Genomic DNA, 19,477 nt, shown 5'->3' with positions numbered 1-19,477 from the left:
TACTTACTTATATTAATTATTAATATCATGTAATGAATACCTAAAAATTTATCTTACATTTTATAGTTTATAATATATGGTAAGAAGTTAGAAAAAAATTATAAATTTAGGATTTCTTTCTAGTTATATAATAATTTTCTAGAAGTTAAATTATATAATACTAAAAAGATATAGAAAAAAAGATAGGTACTGCTTTACAGTACATCAGGTTTCGAGTGAATTAGTATTATAGACATGTTAAATTTTAATTCAATGATACATCGATATACACGAAAAATAATTCTAACCTGAAACGGACTGCCAACTTTGATGTAATTAAATTGGTTCCCAATTATAGATAGTCAATATTTTAACTTTAATAAGTATCTTTGAATTTGCTTCCAAGAATTAACTGTTGATATAGCTTCCTATCTTTATTTTTCAAAAATATATTAGCTACCAAAATGTTAATAATAATTTAAAGTTAGACATATATTTTACATCGTTACATTGAGAGTTTTGTACTTATATTAATATATATAATTTTTTACACAAAATTATTCAATAAATATCTTAGTGAAGAAAAAATAAAAATTAAACAATAGTTAAAAAAATTAAAATACAGACAATATTATTATTTATTACTATATATCAACGCATCATTATAAAATATACTCGTATGCATTTATTAATAAAAATTAATAAATCAAATAAAAATAGTTTTTTCAAACTATTGGTCGTAGCTTATATTGACTAATATTTTTATGTGTAAATTTCATCTTCTAAAAATTGTATTATATCTCTAATTTTTTTTTCCTGTGTGATTTTATTGAATAAGAACTTCTTATAATAATTATTATATCTTCTTGAATACTATAAAATAAATTTAAAAATGTTAATACATTTAAATGTGGTGAATAAAATTACAAATGAAAATATCCACACGAATTAGTTATACAATAAATACTATTACTTTTTTCTTGTGGAAATGTTGAATTATTTTCAATATAATTTCCCTCTAAATAGTCATTAAATTCTCTAAGTTTCTCATTCGTAGGCTGTATTTCAGCTAATTAATCCTTAACTAATTGTGAAACTAGAAATGGAAGTCAAAATATATAATTTAAATATTGACCTATTTTTGTATTTTGCACGTACTCCGATAAAAGATAAAAGTTCAAACTTTTTTACTGTGCTATACCAAGATTATCCAAGGTGAAACTAACAACTATGAACTTTAGTCAATGACCAAATTTTAATTATCGCATTATGTATACTGTATAGCTATTTCAAAGTCAACATAAATATTTTATAAATTTAACTCATTATTATAAATTAAACAATTAATATATAAATAGTTAATGAAATCATTATATTATTAATTTAAAAATATTTATATAGAATTATTGTTTTTTGTCTTTCAGTAAAGGTTTATTATGATTGTTTTTCATTAAACCAATTATGAAAAACTGATAAAAAACATTATACAGTACAAAAACGTTTCATCAACATAAAATGCGCTTAATTTATTTAAATATTTTAAATTTTCATCCATGCCAAATAATAAAATCACTCTTTCTGCATAATTAATTTGTAAAAATGGATTATCTTTATACGTTTCTACGTCCATGTTTTCCAAAATACCATCTACCTTTTATCTACTACTAGAAAAAATTTGGATGTAAAAATTCTCGATTTTGAAATATATTGTGTTTTATAATCGAAACATCTTTGGTTGTTATTTAATTTGTATTATTTTCTCGTAAATATGAATACAACAACTTGAAAGGGCGTTCACCAATTTTTTTAATGGCTTTGTGTTTCAAGTTATTATTTATTATTTTACGTTAAATTTTATTTTTTAATCTGCATCGTGGTTATGTTTTATATTACATTATTAGTCCATACGATATCCTTGTTATCTAATACTTTTCTAATTAACCATTTAGTACACTTATTCCAATGTTGACTATTTTGGAAGAGTTTTTGGAAAATAAATTTATATTATTAACCATAAAAATGAATTTTACATTTTTGCTTTTAGCATTTTCTCAACAGAATGTATTTTATGTACCCGTACGAACATGGAGTATCTACTATCTATACTAGTAAAGTAATACATGGCTGTTGTGGTCAATTAACAACAAAATAAAAGTAATGTATGGAAAATATTGTACTACAATACATTTTATTGTAGTACAATAAGACGATTAAGACAATAAAACTAAATTAAATATACATACATGAAAGTAGGTATATCCAGTGCTAGACTATACTTGAGCGCAGTGCCAATGACGTCGTAATAATACAAATAATATTTTATATTTTAGAAAGCCAATTCAAATATTCGTTTTTCGGGAGCAAATTCAAGGGTTAACTTTATATTTACCCGAAATTAGAATCAATTCAATAGTAACCGTCAATCTATATCACTAACCATATTCTATGATATACTTTTTAATGTAACTATTAAAGCAGTTAATTTTACTTTTAGTATAATATAAAGTTAATATAATTTTTTCAAAAAACATTGTATTAATTCTATTATTAGTATTTAATTATTATCTTAATATATATAAATCTCATGTCACAATGTTTGTCCTCAATGGACTCCTAAACCACTTAACTGATTCTGATGAAATTTTTACACCGCGTGTAATTTGGTCCAACTTAAAAGACAGGATATAGGGTATGGACCTAACTCCTGTGAGTTAGAGATTTAGAGACAAAAACCGAGTTACACCGGTGGCACCCTCTAGCAGATAAAAATAAAATATAAATAATAATACAAAAATCGATAATAGCAGGGCTTGAAATCGATTAATATCGATAAAAATCGAAAAAAAAAAATATTATAAAAGTTACGTTACCATGGCCACAATAATTTCAATTTATTTTATTTTATTTTATTTATTTATTTATTTATGTGCTATGATAACATGCCACCGAAAAAATCTAACTTCAACAACGCGAGCAGCAAAGGGTCACGACGCAAACGTGTTGAAAGAGCTCAGCAATTACCAGAACAAATGGAAACAAGAAATGCAGCTCAAAGAATTAGGACTGCAGAAAGTCGTGCACGAGAATCTCAAGAACAGCGTGACGAACGTCTGCAACAGAATATTACGAGAACGAGAGCGGCACGAGAACGAAACATAGCTACAGTACGAGAAAGAGATCGGCAAAGGCAACGGATCAGCCGCTCATTAACACGTGCATCATTCGTTCGGCTTGCCTTTGATTATGCACCAGATATTAACTACTCAGCGCATTCAATGATTGCTATCGGTGGAATGGATAAAGTATGTCAATATTGTCAGGCATTGAAATTTCGGAATGAAGCTGCCGGCATGTGCTACGCATCAGGAAAAGTTGTGCTGTCACCTCTACCCGCTCCGCCGGAGCCTTTATTATCCCTTCTTACTGGCAATTCTGATGATTTCAAATTATTTTTGCGTAAGATACACAAATTTAATTCTTGCTTCCAAATGACGTCATTTGGGGCAACTAAAATTTGCGATCGTGCATCCGATGGACGTAATTTTGAAACTACATTCAAAATTCAAGGCCAGGTGTACCATAAAATCGGATCACTGATGCCAATGCCTGATAACAATCCGAAATTTCTTCAAATTTATTTTAATTTATTATTTTACTGGATGGTGGGCGAACAGCACATTCAACATTCAAGCTGCATAATAAACGACGTTCATAATAAACCAGATGCAATGTGTAACATCAAAAAGAATAGTGGAATAGCTGCAGTGTTGCGGAAGAGTTCTATAATAATTTGGGATGAGTACACAAAGGCACACAAATATTCACTTGAAGCACTAAACAGAACTATGCAAGATTTAAACAGCAATAATAAACTTTACGGTGGTGCTATCTTACTTTTGTCTGGTGACTTCCGGCAGACCTTACCGGTTATACCTCGCTCTACTTTCGCGGATGAGATTAATGCATGTTTGAAACAATCATTCTTATGGCGAAGTGTCGAAACACTTCGAATGACCATAAATATGCGAGTACAATTGCAAAATGATCCATCAGCACAATTATTTTCCGAACAACTATTAGATATTGGGAACGGTAAAATAGAACTGCAACCAAATACGCAATACATTAAACTACCAGACAATTTTTGCACTGTTGTTCAGGATAAAAATGAAATGATTCAGAGTATTTTCCCGGATATACAGAATAATTATTTGAATCATGAATGGCTTAGTCAACGGGCGATTTTGGCACCCAAAAACGTTGACGTTGACGAAATTAACTTCCAGATACAACAGTTGTTACCAGGCGATCTGATGTCATTTAAATCAATCGATACTGTTGTTGACGAAAATGAAAGTGTAAATTTTCCGATTGAATTTTTAAATTCATTAGATATCCCTGGAATGCCACCACATAATCTTCGATTAAAGATTGGTTCCCCTATTATTCTCCTCCGTAATTTGAAGCTAACTCAATTATGTAACGGTACGCGTTTGGTCATCAAAAAGATTACCGGAAACATTCTTGAAACAACCATTTTGTCTGGGAAGTTTAAAGGAAAAGTGGTCCTGCTGCCACGTATTCCGATTATACCATCAGATTCTACCATACCCTTCAAAAGGCTACAGTTTCCAATTCGTTTAGCTTTCGCCATGTCTATAAATAAATCTCAAGGTCAAACAATGTCCATTTGTGGTTTGGAAAATCCATGTTTTTCTCATGGGCAACTATATGTTGCGTGTTCACGTGTTGGGAAACCGTCGAATCTATTTGTGTTAGCTAAAGACAGGTTAACCAAAAGCATTGTGCACCGATTGGTGTTAAATTAAATTGAAAAATTAAAAGTATTTATAATTTAAAAAATTAGATATTAACGTTTAAAAGTTTAAGACTGTCTGCTTAATATCAAGTGTAAGAACATTTAGCCACAGCAACGCGTGGCCGGGCAGCTAGTAGTTATATATATATTTATACCATATATCAATATAAGTATAATATATTCAAATTTTTAAAGAATATAATAACTATATATCCAAAAGTAAAATTATATTTAAGAATCTATATGTTTATTATTCCTTTCTTTTCCTTTTCTCTATAAGATAATTATATTGTAAAATAATCCCTCAACTGTAAAAATTGAGATAAGATTTCTGTACCAATGACCCTTTAGTCATCGAAGCAAAAAAAAAAATATGAAACTAAAATATATCCAATTATAACAACTATTTTATTTTCAGTAACCAATAGTTAGTGGTTACTCTTTATAAACCAAATAATAATCGTTTTTAACGAGCTAACATATCTTTGTGTGAGCTCTCTTTAAAATACGAATTTTGCAAAACCGTTTTTTAGTTTACGTCTCCTTTCTATAAACTACCTACTTGCCAAATTTCACCTTTATAGGTCAAGTAGTGTTTAATCAATGTACAAATGACCTTTCAATTTTTTATGTATGGGAATTGGATAAGCATATTTAAAAATGAATAACTAGAGTATTAACTGATTTGTAAAATCGGAAATAGAATTAAAATATGTACCATTATTTTAATTCATATTTAAGTATTTCATATAAGACTTAGGTTTTGTTTTGTTATTAATTTCAATAATTAAATTATGATTATACGGCGTTATGAGTAAATTATTTAGGTACTGTTGCGTCCGTTATGTCAACGTCGATACATATATCAACGTAAAAATAGAAATACTAATGTTTGCAAGTTAAAAGATTAAGTCTTTATTTAATACAATTAACTCGTACAAGAATACAATTTTATAAGCACAAGATGGTGTGAGTGGTGTTACGACCTGCCTCTGAAATACTGATAGACGAGACCGTGAGTGGTGTTACGACCTGCCTCTGAGCGTCTCGAATATCCCTAACCGTCTGCTGAGCTCTTGCCCTGGTCTCCCTTATATATGGTTAACCGTCAAGAGTGGTGACTGAGGAGGTGGTGACTTCCGATGACCTAAAGGAGCTCTCTAAATTAAATGTATTATTCAGTTGGGTGCCTTTCCTGCGATTTCATCGGTTCTAAGAATTACAAGACGTGTGATCAAGTCTTGATTGTCATATTAAATAGTACAATGTTAACACTATCGTTTACTCATCATTTCTGAGAAGTCCAGGACGTGTGATCATGTCTTATTCATTATATTAAATATCACGATGTGCAGGTGATCGCCATAGCCGTTCGATACTACACTGTTTGAATATGTTATTCCATCGGTATACACATCACCTCTTCGTATAATATATATGTGTAAAATAACACGGTACGTAACAGTACATAGCTGTCATGGTATCACTTATTTTATCAGTACCTATCTAGGATAATATTATAATAGTATAATGATAATATTATATACATTTATCACATAAATCTAGAGACCAAGCTAATAATTATTACTTATAGAATAGGTAATTATATAATTTATAGGCCTTTTCCTGTTGCTTAATAAAATTTTAAATATTACAATAACTTATATCTTAATAAATATTAGATTCTAAGCAGAACAATGAATGTATCGGTTTAACAATAAAGTGTAACTTTTTTAAGTCTAAAAACCCATAATAATGTAGAAAAAAAAACTCTAATCATCAACACCAAGAGAGGTTTTTGTAAGAAAATTGGACTTAGTTTGTACTTTGAGAAATCATAAACAAAATATTCCGAATACTTATCGAATTTATCTAAGCAAAACCTAATCGATTTTATTTTTATTTTAAAATAAATTACCGTAGAGACTTCAAATTTAATTTTCACTATATATATATAAATATATAAATGAATTTTCAACATAATATGATACAATTTAAAAAAATATTTAAACATTTTTTGAGTGTTTGAATTTCAAAATTTGAAGACATTTTATAATATACACATAAGAGAACAATTTATTCACAAAATATTATTTGTAAAAACTTGAAATATTCTATAGTAACTTAATTTATTATTTTCTCTTCGTATTGATATTAAAATTTGAATACATGAATTTTGTCCCATATTTTAGTGTAACAAATTTTCTGTTTTCTGCTACTTTCTATCTCAAATTTTATTTTTATACAACACTATTTGAATTTTACATTGATACCACAGGCAATATATGGGTTTACACACATATTTATAAATAAAAAAATAATAGATGATTATAAAATAATGACATAATATATAAATATAATAAAATCATATTTTTTACGTTTAAATATTAAATATGACATTCTGTATATACGTATGTGTATACATTATACATATAAAATAATACGGTGGTGACAGTATAGTTATAATAAAAGATAAAAACATGTTTATACATATTTATATAATTACGAGTTTAAGACAATATTTGTGTAAGTGAGTGTGTAAGCGATTCACATTCAGATTTATAGCGCTATCATAGTATGACATTTGGACCATTTGGTACATCAGTTACCAAAGACACATGTACCTACTCAAAGATATGCATTTTAATGACCTAACCTAACCTTGTCGGCTAGTGAAAAACTTATTTATTTTAGTTAGTAGATATAGAGTTGCGATTGGTGGTTACAGACAATAAAATAGTTATTATAATTTGATTTAATATTAGAACTGTTATTTTTATTTATTTATTTATTTATTTTTAATATAATTTGAATAAATAGAAGGATTGAGGAAATGAAGTAAATTAATTTTAGATTATAACTTAAATAACAAGAATTGTTTTTAGTAAACTGTTGATTAGCAAAAAATTGATCGAAGTCATGATCGCGCATTTGACCATTGGTCCGCCGACGATGCGGCCATTTTTGTTTGGTGGAGTAGGATTCAGAATATTTTCGTGCAGGAGAATAATATTTTTTAGGGCACTAAAACCACACAAGTACACAATGTGAAGGTGAACACACATCGACGACGACTGCGATGGTACTTCAAATTAAACAGTCGTGGTATCGAACAACATTGGTATGAGAAAGATAGAAAGAAACTAACACATATTACTGTTGTAATAAACATAATAACTGTTTACATGTTTGTAAGTGATTATGTTAAGTTTTGAAAAGTCAATGTTGTTGAAAGGGAGTGTTATTAAAAGTTTTAAAATTTCTATGGATTACGGCGGCTTAAATTATTTTAGTAAATAAAACGCAAAAAAATACGTAGATTTTTTTTTAATGATAGTCGTAGATTTAAATAATATAATAGAATAAAGTAAATGATTCTAAAAAAATATTTTTAAAAGCAATTAATAACGAAAAATCGATGTTTAATTCAGTTTTTAGTTTTTTCTTAAATTTAAATGCACTAGACAAAATACATTTTATCATTTTTTTATGTTTTCAGAATAAAACTTGAAACTTTGGAGGTCAAATGTATGTCTGATAATTATTATTTTTAATTTAATCAGATTTAAATATATTGCTATTCACTATGTTATTAAGAACCACCTAAAATTATAGTAATACTTATTATTTATAAAATTTTAACATGTTAGGTTATTTAGATTAGGTAATCAAATTTGCTGCTTATTATATCCATTTAATTTATTAAAACAGTTGAACTATAATTATGCATAACTATTAATGTATGACATTCTGTCTATTTAATGCGATTAGGAATTTAATATCGTCCATAAAATATTTTAGCGTAGATTTTAACCTGATTAACCTCAACATTCACGACTAATGTGTGCATGCGGAATAATAATACATTTTAAAAGTGTAACAAAGCTAGAAAAATATTATAAACAAAAAAAATAAATTTAATTTAAAAAAATCAGATATTACATAATTAATAACAATATTTCAATAGGAATTTTATAATAATTAAATAGTAAATAAAAATTCTGATTACAATATTATACTATTTCCGTACTTGATAGAAATTTTCGTTATTTTTACGGACATACCTAGGTGACACACATGAATACAATAACTAAAACTACTATACCTACCAAGAACCTAACTATCTAGGCCAATTAGTATAATAACTGTACACTTCATGTCATATCATCGTCGTCGTCGTCATTGTCAAAAAAACGATAACTTAAAAACCCTTCGTAAATATTATTATTGTCTTCTTCGTATTGAAATTGTGTTTTCTTTTTACGTTTCGTTGAACATTTCATATTGAAATAAATTATAACATTATCTTGAAAGTTGTAAGTAGAAAGAACGACTATGGCTCACATTCCACTTAAGCTTGTTCGCAATACTTGAATAATATGATATAATATTAATTATACGAAAATTAATAATATGATAAGTTTATTATTTCCGTGTTGTATATACTAAATACACGTGTTTACGCATATTTGGACTGGATGGCATCAAAAATAGTATTGCTTTTTGTAGTTCACTAATAATTAAAAACATCAATTAATAAAACGGGCGATTGTAAATTGCGCCCATAGTTAGGAGGTAGTGAAAATAGTATAGTAAATTGTGCCCAGCATTTTTTTATTTGTAAAGTGGGTATAGACTATAGTTAATTGCGCTCGGTATTTTTCAGGTATAAATATTTATGTAGTAAAATGCATCCCCATAGTATCTAATCTAAGTGACCTTGAATTCATCCGTTTTAAACACTTTTGTACATTTATTGGTGTAAAAACCAAATGTAATCGTTAATCATTATAATATATCACATTAGCGATATCGAAATGACTACGTATACTACGGGTTACGACTACTAATACTTTAGTATGTTTTTTGCACCACACGACAACATGGAAATACGAACTGCATTTAGCCAAAAATAAAATGAAATTATAATATACGAAAATTATAAATTTTCAAAATTAAAACGTGAATTGTCTTCAGGTGAAACAAAGTGGCGATGTACTGTGAAAAACTGTAAAACATTTTTGAAAACCATGACAGAAAATAAAAATATTACAGAAAAAAATGTAAATCATAATCATCAAATTGATTTACAAAAATTACAACGACAAGTTGTGTCCGCTAGTGCAAAGCGGAAAGCAACTGATGATATCTGTGAGAGACCAGCAAAAATACTTCATAGAATATCAACCGTCCAAGATACGACTCTAATCAAGGATAGTGATGTTAAATATGTATAATGCGAGAAGAAATTTATTACCTCCATTACCAAATACAACTCAGTCTGTTCAGGAAGCCTTAAACTTTATGCAATATAAAAGCTCGAAAGGAAAGGATATGCTTCTCTATAATGATTTAAATAGTGTACTCGTAATTATATGTTGTGTATCAAATTTAGAAGTATTATGTAAAGCAGAAATGTTAATGCAGATGGAACTTTTGAGTATTGTCCTAAGCACTTCCTTCAACTTTTTAGTGTATAAATTTGGCAATCGCATCGCGAACGTGAACCAATGGGACCAAGCTATATCGGCACTATCGTGCGTAGCGAAATGGTCCCCAACAAGCACGTTTTCTGAAGTTCTATCCGCGTGCGATTGCCCAGGCCAAGACACGGCAAAAACACTGCAAGGTGTAGCATTTTTGGGCATGTCGTGTCTGCTCGTAATAGGCAAGGCTGCAACCGACGTCAACAAATCGTTTCTTGTGAAACGATGGACAGCGTATTGCGAAGGCAGCTCCATCACAAACGAGATATCACAAGCAGGTTTCGACACCCAGACGAGGATGGTGATGACCGCACAACCCAGGCTGCACCAAACAGCACTGGGAAGGCAATGGGCACAACAGGTCATTGACCATGAATGCAACCCGTTCGGGCTGAAGGACCAAGTGTTGATGACCTATGATTATGTAGGAATGAAGGCTTCTCAAATGATGTACAAGTACCTATGCACAGGTCCGCTTGTCTTGGTGCTTCCAAACGTGATGGACGATGCAAGGAGATTCAAGGCGGCGTATGAGAGCCTAAAAGCCGCACAAGGAGAGGCATCCTTCCCATACACCAGGCTGATGGGAGGAGGGGAGGAACTGAACCATGCAAAATACACTGATCTGTACTACTGCGCAATAAACTACTACAAGGGGATCGGAGCGATAGGAGGAAAGGACGGGAAATTTGTTAGGTCCAGCCTGGAAACAAAAACAGAGGCGACTATCCTCGATAAGTATTGCAAGATCTCTGCTGCGGGTGCGGGCATATCGGAGGAACATCTAGGTACGTGGATAGCGAAGGCAGCGGAGGTGGGAGGCCATGTAGGCGAGGAGGACATTAAAAAGATAAGGAGGCGTCTCAAGAGAAAACACCAGGAGCAGACAGACGACCAGAAGACTCCTCAAACGATCCGTGCGGCCATCTACCATCCACACTCACGGCTTGTCAATCTACCCGGATCGGTAACCTTCATTCTATTATATAATTCTAAATTATCTGTTAAATATACGTTACATTTTATACAATTGTACTTTACTTAAATAAGGTAACCTTGATCTAGTATATTAATATTACACACCGAGGTCGAGTCCCCGAGACCTCGTTAATCAAAACATAACTTTATAGGTAAGAAGACGCAAGAGCGTCACGCACGCATGAGAAGAGGGAACGTTACAATAGATATTTTAATGGGCACTATATACCATTGGTATTTGATTTATTAAAAAATGAATCAACTAACACGTATATACATTTTTTCAAGCTTTAAAATAAAAATGTAGGTACTGAAAACGGGTACATGTTGAAACCCAAATCTATAGTTATTGACTTCGAAAAAGTTATTCATTCTGCTTGCCTAAACGTTTGGCCTGAAGTCATAATTGTAGGATGCCGATTTCACTTAACACAGGCCTGGCGGAGACGAATTCAAAAAGATGGTTCAAGTTCAGAGTATAAATTAAACGGATCTATTATTAAAGAATGGTTATTACATGTGTTTGGAATGGTATTTTTAGAGCCAGAAAATGTTTTTGATTATTTTAACTATGAATTAATGCCTATGATGCCTGAAGATGATCGATTTATACAATTTTCTTGCTATATTTTAACCACTTATATTTTATTTGCTGACTTTCCACCTAATATTTGGGCATCAGCTTCCGCAACTTTAACACGGGCCACAAATGCCTGTGAATTTTTCCACAGTCATTTTAATAAAAGTTTTTATACTCTTCATCCTCATATTTATAATTTTATGGATAAAATATTAGAGGTACAGTCCGAAATGTACACAAAAATCAATAATATAAATGAACCGTATAAATACCTATCAAAACAACAAATTTAAAAAAAAATTTCAAACCATGGAAAATATTATTCAAAAATACAAAGAAAATACTATTACGAGAACTGAATATATAAAAATGATGTCTCATTACTATGCTAAATGCTGATATATAACTTATAATTTTATTATACCTACTATTAACTCTATATTATATAATTTATTCTTTTTTTTAGTATTACACTTTTTTTATTATTATTTACTGTACCTACAAATTAACCTAAAAATATTTAAAACAACTTATTGATTCCATAATATTAAAAATAATTTTTGGAGGATAGTGATAGTCGCCTTCTCGTGATGTCCTCTGGGTAATGCTAAATGACTATAATAAAGATAATATTTATACTGGGTGAAATTTACTACATAGAAATTTATACCTGGAAAATACCGGGCGCAATTTACAACATATAAATTTATACCCAAAAAATACCGGACGCAATTTACAATTTTTTCCCTTCGTCGGGTGCAATTTACGTTTGCCCGATAACACTGAAATACATTTCATATTCCATTCGGACAGTACACACTACACACACACACACACAACCCGTCCGTTCATATAAACGATAAATAATTTTATTTTTTAAATTAAACGTTTTATACACTTTAATAATTTGATCCACACTCAATTCAAAATAATAGCATAAATATTTTTATATTCGAATTTAATAGCACTATTTTCGTTCACATAATAATAATGACGAAAATAACGTAACGAAAAGTACAGCACATAACAATACATAATTACAGCTATTTATGAATAAGTCATATTATTTGAGCATTTAATACGTATAATAATACAAACTAATTTTTATCGTTTCGATTTAGCAATAATAATATAATATAATGCACATAATTTAAAACTCAATAGATTTATTCTACGAAGAAGTAGAAATTGCTGAGTTTGTGTTGTTTTGGTGCATTGTGTGTCTGTATCTGATATTTAATTATTTTTTTGTCAAATTCGATTTACTAAAAACCATTATATAATATTGTTAAAATAGTTTAAATTAATATTTTGTAACTGGTTTTTAAAAATAATTTTTCCCTTAGTTTTCACGTCTAAATAAAAAAACTGATGTAATTAATTAACTAAGATATTTGAATTTTTTTAAGTTATTAAATTATATTCCTTTAAAAATATATAATAATATTTCATAATTATTTGTTATCGCGTTTCTTTGTAATTTTCTATTAAAGTTATTCTTAATAATCAACATCTTAGAATACCAAAAAGTGAAAAAAATAAAAATCGTACATATTAAAACATAATCATAACTGTTAAAAATGTATACGACGTTTATAATCTATATGTAAATTTTAAATAAAAACTAAAAATTAAAGAAGTAACATAAAATATTACAAAATAATATCAATGTATATTTATAAATATATGTTTTTAAGTAATTTAAATGTTAAAAGCAGGTTAAAAAATAAACATTCAATCCATATTTTGCATAATAACTACTTATAGTTCCATTTTATTAAATATGTACAAATATATTATCGTAATCAAAGATTATTTTAAGCAAATAATATACATATAATATCACACTGCCATTATTCAATTTTAAATAAATATCTTTTTCACAGCTATTCAATTAGTTTAATTCATGACAATCTATAAATAGTTTTAAATCGTAAAAATAGCTTAGTACAAGAAATTATTGGTAAGATTTGTATATATTTTGAATTTTTTTATCATCGATTTCCTTAACTACTAAAATATTTCATTATTTAAAGTAATAAATATAAAATGTTCTTTATTTTTTTATCGATACTTTATTAGTCATTAACGTATTAAAAAGATTTATTATTTATTTGTGTATAAATATAAGCTGATAACAATGAGTTATTTCGGTATAAAATATATTCGTTAGAACGTCAACAAATTTCAACATCATAAATTTTATAAAATGTTCAAAATTTAAATTGTGTACGAGATCAAGACGATGAAGATAATTTAAACACTTCACTTGAAACTAAAGTATAAATTATGTATTTTGAACCTCGTGTAATATTATACTATTTAGTATTTACCATCAATTTAAAACCGGTTTTAAATTACGGCAATACAATTTGATTGCAAAAAAAGGTACGTTAATTTTGTTTTAAGTTTTATTTTTATTGTCTGTATACTAAACAGTGTTGATGAGTAAAACGATTATGAATATGTAATCGACATAATAATTTTCAGCGAGAGTCGATTAAGATAAGATTAAGTTAAGGTTGTAAAAATCATTACTGCTATAAAATCAAAAAAAAATAAAAAAAATAAGACACTGTTTCTTATAATGATAATGACAATACCATATAGTCTCCAATATAACAAATAAATCATACAATAAATAAAATATATTATACTTGTAGACTCGATATAAATAAAATAAATTATACTTGTAGACTTAACAAACTTGAAAATAATTGATCCATAACGGCAGTTTATAACTTAACATTTGACATAACAAAAATCCTAAGTAAATATTTATTGTTCGTTTAGGACAATATCATAATGTAGATTATGTTTATTGAATAGGTTGTATATTAAAAAAAAAAAATGTTTAACTTCAGTTATCAATTTATTCTTATTAATGTATTACAAGAATAATAAATATGTTTAACGTTTTTATTTATTATTAAATAATATTATAGTCAATAATATAATAATTAGAGCCAGAATATCCGTAGACCATATGGTACTATAGAAAAAAAAATGGTATATTAATAGAATAATATATTATTTTTCAAATCTTTATTTGCTTTACTATTTCATGTATTGTTTTTATAAATTTAGTTATTATGATTTATCAAAGCACTAATTTTACATTACCGTTGCCTATAGGTGATAATTTGCTTATCGTGATTTTAGCCTATCTATATAAAAAGCAAATACTTTTCTCTTTTTAACAGTTCAATTATACTTGGCATTAAGTCACATTATGTGATACACGCATTAATCATAACCCGTATAGTCCGTCGCATACACAACGAATTGTTGGTACAAACATATTTTATCCCATTAAATTAAGAATCCTATTGTTTGGGTAACTATGTAGGTTGAAATATTTTGATTTTAATATTTAGAGAAATAAATGGTAACATTTTTATCATTAACATTGCTGTCTTGTCGAATCGTTGTTATTTTGCTGTCATAACAAATGCATTTTGTTAACAGAATTCGAGACGCTAAAATGTCAAACGTATAAAATTATTTGTAGACACGCCTTATAATAAGAGTGTTGGGTAATAAAATTACTGGTATTATTAAGATATGAGACCGATTAGTGTTTAATATTATTAAAAAAATGTTAAGCTGTACAGAATGGGATTTAACAATAATAAAAATAATAACTAAATAATTTTCAAATTTAACAAAAATAAAAACTATGGTATACTTGCAGTGGCGTGGCGAAGTGAAATATTTTATCGGGCAATTCATTTTTTGAATAACCTACCACCCCTTAATTCTTACACAGTACCCGCTACCCATGACCCATGTGCCATACTATATACAACAAAAAAGTACCTTTATTAAATCAATATAAATTACTTTATTTTACAAACGGCTGAAACCTGGATATTTCCGAGTTTATGATTCTAAAAATAGATTATATCGCAATAATATAATATTCTCAAGATGCTTATGCCGGAATGCCTATGCCGATGCCCTCATAGTCACTAGCATAATACTATAATTTCTTATTTTAATTTATTGCTTATTCGTAGAATGTACACTGTAGTATAATGTGTAATTAATAATATGTAGGTATACTATTAGATAGCTTTTCTTAGCATAATTATAACTATTGAAGTTATTATTCTTATTAAATAACAAATGAATTCAGATGATGTAGTCAGGTAGTCTTGTATAATAATATTTCTTACTAAATCCAGTACCCACCAACCCAGCACCCACCCCTTAAAAATGATCGGGCATCTGCCCTTCAAAATCACGGTCAACACGCCACTGTATACTTGTATCGTAAAATACAATATAAGTTTATTGCTATCAATGTAATGCTATTGTTATGGAATTACTATAAAAATAACAAAAGCGATTATTGTAAAATATTAATAATACATAGTGTAAAACTAGAAAAAATTTGTGTATAATACAATTACTAGCTTATACATACTTTTGATTCATATTAAGTGACTACAATTAGCATGAAACGATTCGAATAAAATTTGAATTTTTTTTTTTAACAACACTATCATACTGCGATACATTCAATATTTTAAAATAACACGCGTTTTTAAGTTTATACGAAAAAAAAAAAACATTGCATAAGAAATTATTATATAATAATAAAATTGTATTACAATCATGATATACGAATTACGAATATCTTATATTATATAGACTATAGAGAATAACATGGTGCACATTATACACGCTCCTATGAATGTATGATTTTATATTATGCTTAAATCTACTTGTATTATAAGCTAGCTGTTTCTGTGTACATTTTCTCCGTAAAAAATGCATCTGAGTTAAATTTGGTGTCAACATTTTAACATTTAGCGTAACATATTAAGATTAATATATTTTTTGTTTTCTAATTTGGTGAAGGATATTTCTGACATATCAACTTAACAGCTGTTCCGCCAAGCGTTGATTTTTTCAGACCATTTAACTGCAACATTTTTTTTTTTTTTGAAAGATCTAAATTCCTGTAATTCTTTTATATTTTGGACCAAAAACCAATAACTCATAGAGTTTCATTAGTGTGAACTGTGAATCAAAAATAACAAAAATGTTTTATACTGTATACTACATCAATTATTCACTAAAATACTAATAATAATTGATAACACGGGTGATAAAAAATATCTTTAAGAGCGTATTTGCCGATTATTTAAAAAAATTATAACTCAATTTTCAATTAACTTTTAGAATCATAATTAAGCTTACTCAGTAATTTACTCTTTCATAACAAAAAAATCAAGATAATCCGACGTGTAGTTTCAGAGAACATGTGTGACAAAGATTTCCATTTTCACATTTATATGACGTATAGATATACGAAATAAATTTTACCAACACATAGTAATTTTCTGAGAATAGGAAGAAAATAATTTATTTAAGTGGAGATAAAATCATTAATAATAATAAAAAAAAAAACAAGAAACCAAACAAATAAGGGTAAAAAACAAAAATTAAAAAAAAAAACTTATAGGTTCAGATGAATGAAAAAAAAGTTTTTGAGTGAAAAGTAATGCAATTATTGTTGTCCAAGAATCGTATATACGTCACGCACGTAAACATTTTTAACGAACAACGGTGTAATAATAATGTGCCCGGAAATCTTTTAGAGTAAATCGCTTTTATTATTTATCAATTAATAAACGTAGAACATATATGTGTCGGACAATCCATTAACTGTTCGTGGACTACCTTCCAATAACGGACACCAGGCCCTATTATTTGTACAATTTCGGACTGCACGCTTATTTTTACTGCTTTAAACGGAAATTTAATTCTTGCTACTATCTTGAAAAAAGAAATGTATTAAGAATATATATATGTATATAATGATTTAATACAACAACAAAATACTTATTATTGGTAACAATGATTGAAAATTAATAGAAAGAAATTATAATTCAGTATAATTCAAGTTTAAAAAATTTAGGAAATACCCATATTTTCTAGTAGCTGGTATATTATTTAATTTTTATTTTATAGACCGCAGAGCACATACGTTCAAATCGTAGTGCACACTTGTATATTCATGGTGCACATTGTGTGTCGTAATGCACATAAAAGTAGGGCCTGACGGACACTTTCATATGTATTTCATTAAAAAAATACAAGTAAGCTTCGATATATAAAATTTACTCTTACTCATACATAAGACCATAAGAATCCTAATGAATGGACACAACATAGCTGTTTATTCCTTTTCTACTCTCTTACAAACGATAATTAAATTTTAAATTTGAATTCTATAAGATTAGGATAAATTTATTTATTATCAAGCTTAAATACGATTACATTATTTAAGCTCTCTTACGTCACGTTGATTATTTCCAAAATTATAAGCTTTATTAAAAATATTGTAATATCCTAATTCTGTATTTAAAATTAAAAAAAAAAGGACACTGAAAAATATTAAAACGTTATCTAACTGAGATATTTAACAATAGGTTAATTCTCTATAAAAAAAAAAAAATAAATACATAAAATATTATACAATTTAAAATTTAAATAAGAGTCACAGTAAAAAAATATATAATTATTATTTTCTTTCTGTAGCTTTAAATAAAACAAAGTATTTTAGATTCTGAATAGAGCGATGAATGTATTGATTTTTCAATGACGTAATATTTTTTTTTTATATATATAATATATTAATATATATATTATAGCAAACATTGAGTATCTTTACTCATCTCATTTTGCTTAAATCGACAAAAAATAATGGAATATATGTTTTTAAAATACAAGAACGATTTTAAATTATTACTCTCAATAAACTATTCTTAGTGGAAGTTAGATTAACTCACACTTTTCGTAATGTGTTTTAATAATTTTCTGCCCATAGTTTGATAAACTTGTATAATAAACCCCATTTTTATTTATCAAAATAATTTTTTAAATCGTTTTACGGATTACGATAAACAACATTGATAGTATATTTTGTTACATTTGTGTTGTTATGCTAACTACTTCTAAAAATGTTAAAAATGTTTAACATAGATAGCATAATATTGTATTATTTCACCATGTTTTTAGTGTATTAAGGTGGGAACAGACTATTGTCACGTCACGTGAGCTCACGTGCTGTCACGTGTTATCACGTCACGAGAAAAAAGTGTGGGATATGGATTTATACAGTATTTTAATGTATCAGCGCCACACTTATGTCACCTCACGCGTATCACGTCACATTTCCTAGCTCACGCGTGATAGCACGTTTTTATTTTCTAACATCACACACATTTTCGACTCACGTGTCATCACGCATTTGGAAAAATATATATAAAATATTGAAATTAAAATTTCATTTATTTATCTACTTTAATTAATTAATGTTAAAATGGATGAACTTTTAATCGAAAAAGTTCGTGAACATAAGGCTTTATATGACCATGGTTCCACCGATTATAGGGACCAACAAATAAGACAGAATGCATGGGAAGAAATCGGAAAGGAGCTTAAAATAACAGGTAATTAAATTATTATTTTAACTATTATTTTAGATTCTAAACAAAGAAAACAATGTTTTGAATTTACTAAGATGATTTGTTTTATTTGTAAAAAAAAAATAGCAATATCATTTATTATGCTATTAGATTATTTTTATTTAGGAAAAATTCACAGTCCGCTCATAAACGC

The sequence above is a fragment of the Melanaphis sacchari genome, unplaced genomic scaffold (assembly GCF_002803265.2).
Source record: "Melanaphis sacchari strain LSU unplaced genomic scaffold, SCAv2.0 Contig109_pilon_pilon, whole genome shotgun sequence".
Lineage (NCBI taxonomy): Eukaryota > Metazoa > Arthropoda > Insecta > Hemiptera > Aphididae > Melanaphis > Melanaphis sacchari.
The sequence above is the reverse complement of the archived record's forward strand: the minus strand, read 5'-3'. Positions refer to the sequence as shown.